Source organism: Culex quinquefasciatus, chromosome 3, assembly GCF_015732765.1.
Source record: "Culex quinquefasciatus strain JHB chromosome 3, VPISU_Cqui_1.0_pri_paternal, whole genome shotgun sequence".
Lineage (NCBI taxonomy): Eukaryota > Metazoa > Arthropoda > Insecta > Diptera > Culicidae > Culex > Culex quinquefasciatus.
In genome coordinates this window covers 97,896,432-97,904,649 of record NC_051863.1, presented here as the reverse complement: position 1 = coordinate 97,904,649, position 8,218 = coordinate 97,896,432, and the positions used below count along the sequence as shown (strand labels likewise).

At 31.7% G+C, this 8,218-nt stretch overlaps 1 protein-coding gene across 3 annotated transcripts in view; it reads left to right on the top strand.

Annotated features, from left to right (window-relative positions):
- Positions 1–8,218, top strand: part of LOC6052063 — a 128,175-nt gene that overhangs the window by 48,807 nt on the left and 71,150 nt on the right. The window contains exon 1 of one of the 3 annotated variants that reach the window (XM_038263833.1): positions 7,980–8,216. The exons of the other annotated variants lie outside the window; for them this stretch is intronic. The gene's annotated coding sequence lies outside the window, so the exon portion shown is untranslated. Of the gene's footprint in view, positions 1–7,979; positions 8,217–8,218 lie in introns of those variants that run through there. 3 annotated transcript variants of the gene reach the window in all.

Here is an 8,218-nt window from a genome sequence, read left to right as displayed (position 1 = left end):
AAAAAAAATGTTGGGATTCGTTCAACTTTAATTTTAATTGCTCTAAATATGAAAACCAAGTATAAAGTTTTCATTTGCCCAACATAAATACACTGAAAATAGTTTTAATTGAAAAACAGGTTACACCTATTAATTCTACGTAAAATTATCTTTCTAGTGAATTGTGGCTCTAATTTGTACGGCTTGCGTTTAAAGATATAGCAGTTTGAAAATGAAGGTTTTTAACATTGTTTGCAAAAAGCGAAACTTTGGAGTGGTGTCAAATAAAAGGGCGTAGTCCGATTTGGACGAAAATCGAGTTTCTTGCTTGTTTTGATGGTAATAACAGTCGCACCAAATTTTAACTTGATCAAAAAATATTGATTTCAACTTTGCACTTTTATGTGCACGATTGAGGTTATACAAATAAAGCAGACCTTCCTAAAACAAATTATGTATATAAAATATTACTTCAGTGCAATGTGGCGAATCGAGACTACAGTCTAAGTAAGGATATTAGTTTCAGAGTACTTAAAAGCTTAAAATTTTGAAACTTGTTTGTTTATGTATGCTTTACATAAACAAATTTAAAATATGATCTAATGAGTGAAAGCATACTTGAAATAGCTGTCCCTATACATCCTATATGTCCAGATTTGCCTCAGATGACTGTACATTCGGCTCAAATACAATCCTGCTTTGTTTTGCCTGTAAATAAGGCTCATTTCTGAAGTCTGAGCTTTGATTATTTTAACTGAAATTTGACCAATTTCTTTCATCCGTTAATAACTATACGAAAACTATTTCATTACACTACTTTCTCAAGTTGATTTTATGCAAAATCGTCCAATCTTTCGAATGAAAATGGCTGCGTAATGATAAGTGGTTGCGAACACGGTCAAAATTCAAAATTAAGAGTAAGTTTCCCAAAAACCCTGAAAATTACCCTTGAAAAAATGATTTATTAAATGTTTATCAAAGTGCGATAGAAAGCCCTCGCGATCACCTTTCCAATGATATAAGTTTTGATGTTTGGTAATGTATTTTGGGAGTTATCATTTCTTGAAATTAGGCATTTTTTCGAAAAATCCATTGTTCAAAACAAGTTTTTATTTACAGGTGGCTAACGGCTGACATTTTCATTGGTTCGAAGGTTGTTGTAATGGTTTTTTGGTGCGCTGAATCGAATGAGAACATTGCCGTAACGATTTGAGAACATGTGCATCTAGTGGGACGGTTTCAGCGAGAATTGCTCAATGTGATTAGTTTAACTAGTGTATTTAAAGTAAATTAAAGTGAAAAAAACTCACTAAAAATTTCCATTAACAAAAGTGGCATTTTGCGGAGGAGTGAAAATTTTGCTAAGTCCAACGAAAACATGATGGAAAATAATTGTTTCATCTCATGATTGACAGGTCGATTTTTTCTAAGTCCCAAAATAATTGGACATTCGAAATTTTGCTAAGTCCAGCGAAAACAAGATAAAACTAGAAAATATCATCTCATGATGGAGAGGTCGAATTTTTCTAAGTCCCAAAATAATTTGGCTTTCGAAATTTTTAAGTCCAGCGAAAACTTGATCAAACATCAAAATATCATCTCATGATAGACGGGTCGAATTTTTTCAAAGCCCCAAATAAATAAATTTTCGAAATTCTGCTAAGTCCAAAATATCAAATAGAAATGAAAATAAAACATTTGGTGATACACTGTCTAGAAACATAAAAGTATCATGAATTTCTGGGGCCAATTTTTTAGTTTTTGGAACAAACAAAAATCATGCCATGTTCACAAAAACAGTCCATGATATTTTTAAGTTCATCCTAAGATGCGCCCGGGCTGAAAGTGAGTTGGTGGATATAACTTCGAACTATCTTGGCTTGTTTATTCGCATCTTGCTGTAAACTCCTCGAGTTATGACGACTTTTGAAACCGACTGCGTATCATGGAAAGTATATTCCATGATCATACTGCATTATCTACAGTTGATATTGAGGTGTTAGTGGTAATTTTTTGGACTTAGCAAAATTTCGAAAATTTTATTTTTTCCAAAATTTTACCCGAACATCATGAAATGATTATTTTGACTTTATTTCAAATTTATGCTGGACTTAGAAAAATTAGCAGTCACTGACATAATTTTCAATTTCCGACACTTAGAATAATGTTCATGAGCTGATATTTTAAAGTTTGATTTTATTTATGCTGGACTTTGACATTTTTGCGTATATTTTTCAATTCTTTACTTTTACAGAAAAAGCATTTTTTTGGGACTTAGAAAATGTTTGGAAGTTTGGAAACATGATAAATTATTTTGATGTTTATTTTTGCTTTGAACCAAAATTTCGGAAAAATCGACGAAATTACAGGAAATTTTTGTCCGATTTTTACAAAAACATCAGTTTGTTCCTAAAATAATGTCCCTAACAAAACGTCTTCATTAAAATTTTGAAATTCGAAAGTCGGTTTTTAATAATTATTGATATACCCCCTAGAAAAATCGTTCCGGCACTTAGAAAATTTACGGGATCCGTATCACGACAAGATTTTGGTAGAATTTATTTGATTTTGGACTTAGCAAAATTTTGGCTTTCGATCAGTAAAATTTTTCGAGAACAGAAAAATGAAAAAACGGGACTTAGAAAATTTTTGGGAGTTTAGAAACATGATAAATTATGTTGATGTTTATTTTTGCTTTGAACAAAATTTCGGAAAAATCGTCGAAATTACAGGAATTTTCGTCCGATTTTTACAAAACATCAGTTTGTTCCTAATGTTAAAAACTTCATTGAAATTTTGAAATTCGAAAGTCGGAAATTGCTGATAAATCGTTCACATACAGGATTCGTCACGACAAGATTTTTGGTAGATTTATTTGATTTTTAAACTTAGAAAACTTTTGGCTTTCGGCTAGTAAAATATTTTCAACACTTAGAAATTTTTCGAGATGAAACCGAAAATTGGGACTTAGAAAATTTTTAATTTGGAAACATGATACAATTTGTTGATGTTTATTTTGCTTTGAACCAAAATTTCGGAAAATTCGTCGAAATTACAGGAATTTTCGTCCGATTTTGAAAAACATCAGTTTGTTCCTAAGATAATGTCAACAAAACGTCTTTATTGAAATTTTGAAATTCGAAAGTCGGTTTTTAATTATTGATATACTTCTAAAAATCGTTCCGGCACTTCATTTACGGGATCGATCACGACAAGATTTTTGGTAGAATTTATTAGATTTTTCGATGCTTCAGCCAGTTGAATATTTTTCATTTTGAAAAATTATTTTGATAAGAAACATTACCAGGCTTTTGAAATTTGACTTATGGATTTTTAAACTTTTATTTTTAATTTAAAAAATTTTCATAAACTTTGATTTTAATTTAAAATATTGACATTTTGAGATCTGGCTCATTTTTCTGATGAGCAGAATAATTTTTCAACTTTGCTTTTGATGCGATTCCTGCAATATTACTATATTTAGGAAGAGTTTTAAACCAATAAATATTTTCAACTTTGAAGATTCTTGTTTTTATGTAAGTTGGTCAATAGTCAACAAGATTACTGCATTTTGTGAAGAGGCTTAACCATAGGGGTGAATCTGACTTGTGTCGTGTTGGGTGACTTTCTGCCGGGCAGAAAGTTGCATCTTTGGAAAATCTACCCATGTTCGTAAAAACACGAACAAGTCAAGTTCACCCCAGTATGTTAAGAGATTTTCATGGCCACGAACATAAATTGTTCGAGGCGTATCTGCGAAAATCTTGTTGAGTTTATTGGACCAACAATGCCACATCAAGTTGAGTTTATAGTAGCAAACAACTGAAATCTTCCAAAAATCATATCAAGTTCATAAAGTAGATTTTGATCCCAAAATAATTTTATTGGTTTTAATGCACCCCGCCACAATTCGAACCCCTCCCCTTCATCCTCTTCACAAATATGAGTAATATTGCAGGAGTATACGCACTTACATCAAAACAAGATTTTTCAAAGTTGAAAAATTATTTTACTTTAAAAACTCATTAAAAATTGTGGAGAAAGCGTTGAATTGCCAAAATGTCACAATAATTTTCCAAATCACGAAAAATCCAAAGTCTCTATATTCCATTTTTTTAATTAAAAATAAAAGTTTATGAAAATATTCCTTAAATTGCATAAGTCCAAAAATCCACAAAAAAAATCAAAAAGCCTGGTAATGTTTCTTATCAAAATAATTTTTCAAAATGTTGAAAAATATTCAACTGGCTGAGAGCAAAAATTTCGCAAAGTCCTGAAAATCTAATAAATTCTACCAACAATCTTGTCGTGATACGGATCCCGTAAATTTTCTAAGTGCCGGAACGATTTTTGTAGGGGGTATATCAATAATTATTAAAAGCCAACTTTGGAATTTCAAAATTTCAACGAAGACGTTTTGTTAGTGACATTATTTTAGGAACAAACTGATGTTTTTGTAAAAATCGGACAAAAATTTCCTGTAATTTCGACGAATTTTCCGAAATTTTGATTCAAAGCAAAAATAAACATCAAAATATTTTATCATGTTTCCAAATTCCCAAAAATTTTCTAAGTCCCAAATTTTTTTTTAAGTTTCCTGTTCTCGAAAATTTTTTAAGTGTTGAAAATATTTTACTGGCCGAAAGCTAAAATTTTGTTAAGTCCAAAATCAAATAAATTCTACCAAAAATCTTGTCGTGATACGGATCCCGTAAATTTTCTAAGTGCCGGAACGATTTTTGTAGGGGGTATATCAATAATTATTAAAAACCGACTTTCGAATTTCAAAATTTCAATGAAGACGTTTTGTTAGGGACATTATTTTAGGAATAAACTGATGTTTTGTAAAAATCGGACAAAAATTTCCTGTAATTTCGTCGATTTTTCCGAAATTTTGGTTCAAAGCAAAAATAAACATCAAAAAAAATTATCATGTTTCCAAACTCCCGAAAATTTTCTAAGTCCCAAAAAATGCTTTTTCTGTAAAAAGTAAAGAATTAAAAAATATACGCAAAAATGTCAAAGTCCAGCATAAATAAAATCAAACTTTAAAAGCTCATGAAAATTATTCTAAGTGTCGGAAATTGAAAATTCTGTCAGTGACTGCTAATTTTTCTAAGTCCAGCATAAATTTGAAATAAAGTCAAAATAATCATTTCATGATGTTCGGGTAAAATTTTGGAAAAAATAAAATTTTCGAAATTTTTGCTAAGTCTAAAAAAACTACCACTAAAACCTCAATATCAACTGTAGATAATGCAGTATGATCATGGAATATACTTTCCATGATACGCAGTCGGTTTCAAAAGTCGTCATAACTCGAGGAGTTTACAGCAAGATGCGAATAAACAAGCCAAGATAGTTCGAAGTTATATCCACCAACTCACTTTCCGCCCGGGTTTCCGCCCGGGATGAATTTCTTTATAAGGGTTTAATAACAGTTTATGTTATCATAGCAAAATTTGTTATTGGTATGATATTGGTTGAAAGCCAAAACAACTTTGGAATAAAATTTTTTGTTATCGAAGAATACCTCCAACTGTTATTGGGATGATCGGATTAGTTGTTAAAATAACAAAAAATTATAACAAAGATTTGTTCGAAGAATAACTAAAAATGTTATTAGTCTGTTATTACAATAACAATCCAATAACCAGGGTTGTAAAAATATCAAAATATCAGCTCTCAGCAACTACAATTACACTCAACCCCCGGTGGTTGGTCACTTTTTCGTTTGACACTTTTTTAGTTTGTACCCCGTTGGTTGTTCAAAGTCAAACTAAAAACTAACTTAATCCACCTATGTGGTTGGAGCCTTCCTCACTTATCACCAACAATGGCTGATATGATGGAGTTGTACACAAATTTCATCTATTTTTAGATCCGGAATAAAAATGTACATAAATATCACTTAAGTGGCCATACCTCGAGACAGGGTTGCCAGAACTTCAATGTTTTGAACTCGTTGGAAAGGTTTTTGATAACCTAACCAACGATGGGTTGAATGGTTGATCCGGACATAGTTTACATACATTTAAGTGAGATCCGGCATCCAAAAGTACGCCAATATCACTTAAGTGGCCATACCTCGAGACAGGGTTGCCAGATCTTCAATGTTTTGAACTCGTTGGAAAGGTTTTTGATAACCTAACCAACGATGGGTTGAATCAAGGTTGGATGGTGGATCCGGACATAGTTTACATACATTGAAGTGAGATCCGGCTTCCAAAAAGTACATCAATATCACTTAAGTAGGCATATCTCGAGACAGGGTTGCCAGATCTTCAATGTTTTGGACTCGTTGGAAAGGTTTTTTGATAACCTAACCAACGATGGGTCGGATGGTGGATCCGGACATCGTTTACATACATTTAAATGAGATCCGGATATATGTGAAAACACATTTTTATACATAACTTTTGAACTACTTATCGAAACTTCAATCTGTATAAAACTCAATCTATGGGACCCTAAACCAAGTCGAATGCAACAAGTTCGGGTCAAATCGGTTCAGCCAGTGCCGAGAAACATGAGCTAGTTTGTTGGTCACATACATACATACACACACACATACACACACATTTGTTCAGTTTTCGATTCTGAGTCGATATGTATACATGAAGGTGGGTCTACGACGTTTTGCTAAGTCCAACGAAAACATGATGGAAAATAATTGTTTCATCTCATGATTGACAGGTCGATTATTTTTCTAAGTCCCAAAATAATTGGACATTCGAAATTTTGCTAAGTCCAGCGAAAACAAGATAAAACTAGAAAATATCATCTCATGATGGAGAGGTCGATTTTTTTCTAAGTCCCAAAATAATTTGGCTTTCGAAATTTTTCTAAGTCCAGCGAAAACTTGATCAAATATCAAAATATCATCTCATGATAGACGGGTCGAAATTTTTTCAAAGTCCCAAATAAATAAATTTTCGAAATTCTGCTAAGTCCAAAAATATCAAATAGAAATGAAAATAAAACATTTGATGATCCACTGTCTAGGAACATAAAAAGTATCATGAATTTCGGCGGCCATTTTTAGTTTTTGGAACAAACAAAAATCATGCCATGTTCACAAAAACAACTCAAGTTATTTTTTTGTTCGTCCCATGATGCGACTTTCTGCCCGGGAAGAATGGATTTTCCAAGAAGATTCCATAACACTTTCTGTTATTTCAACAGTATTTTTTATTGAAGTGGCATTAATTTTGTTATTACGGTCTGCACGGGTTGTGCAATTTATGGTACACAATTTTATTTCTAAGTCAGAATACCATACGAATAACAAATATTGATTTTAGGAGAATTTTTGAAATGTATAACATTTCCTTTTATTAGCGTGTTTTTAAACATTTTCAATATAATATCACTTCAATACCAAATCTTGTTATTTTATCAGAAACTGTTATTATTTTTTCTTCATGAAGTTGAAGTTCAGGATAAAATAATAACACTTTTGTTATTTTAACAGGATTTGATATTGAAATATTATTAATTTTTTTATTACCGTCTGTCCGGGTAGTACATGTTCAAAAATAATAACCTTAAGAAAGACCTTATCAGATGAAAAATATTCCAAAATAAATTGGAATCTTTTCAATGTCACCCCGGTTTACGCTTATACAGTGAAAACTTTTTTTACGCGGTGGCGTTACGCTTTTTATTTTGACGATTTCTCTGGAACGGCGAAACATTTTTGCAATCTTTTAAAAGCAGTTTGTAGGTTTTGTTCAGATCTACAAAACTTTTTTTGAAGCATGCAAAAATATTGTGTGGTTTAAGAGAAATCGACGAAATAAAAAGCGTAACGTCACCGCGTAAAAAGAGGTTTCACTGGAAACTTCACTGTTATCAGTTTTTGTATATTCTTATCGAAATCCTCAAAACTTTATTCTAGTGATAAGATTAATTTGATTTTTTTTTAGTAAAATTATTTACTATTCTATAGAATCGCCGAATTGATCGAAAATCCTCAATGTCTTTCTTTGAATGTGTTGTTTTTCTATACAAGAAATGAGAATTATGAGCTTTATCCGTCCATCTTACTGTATCTTCTCTCTCCTCGATGTTGGCAATTGGAAGAAAGAGTAAAAGGAAAGCTGGAAATGGGTCAACGTATAAAAAGATAAGTTCAAGGCAAAAACAGTTTCAGATATTGCTTATTGGCTGTGAAGGTAACAGATACCTGCTGAGTTGTATATCCGGATAAAAATTATCATCTTTTTAACGAACAGGT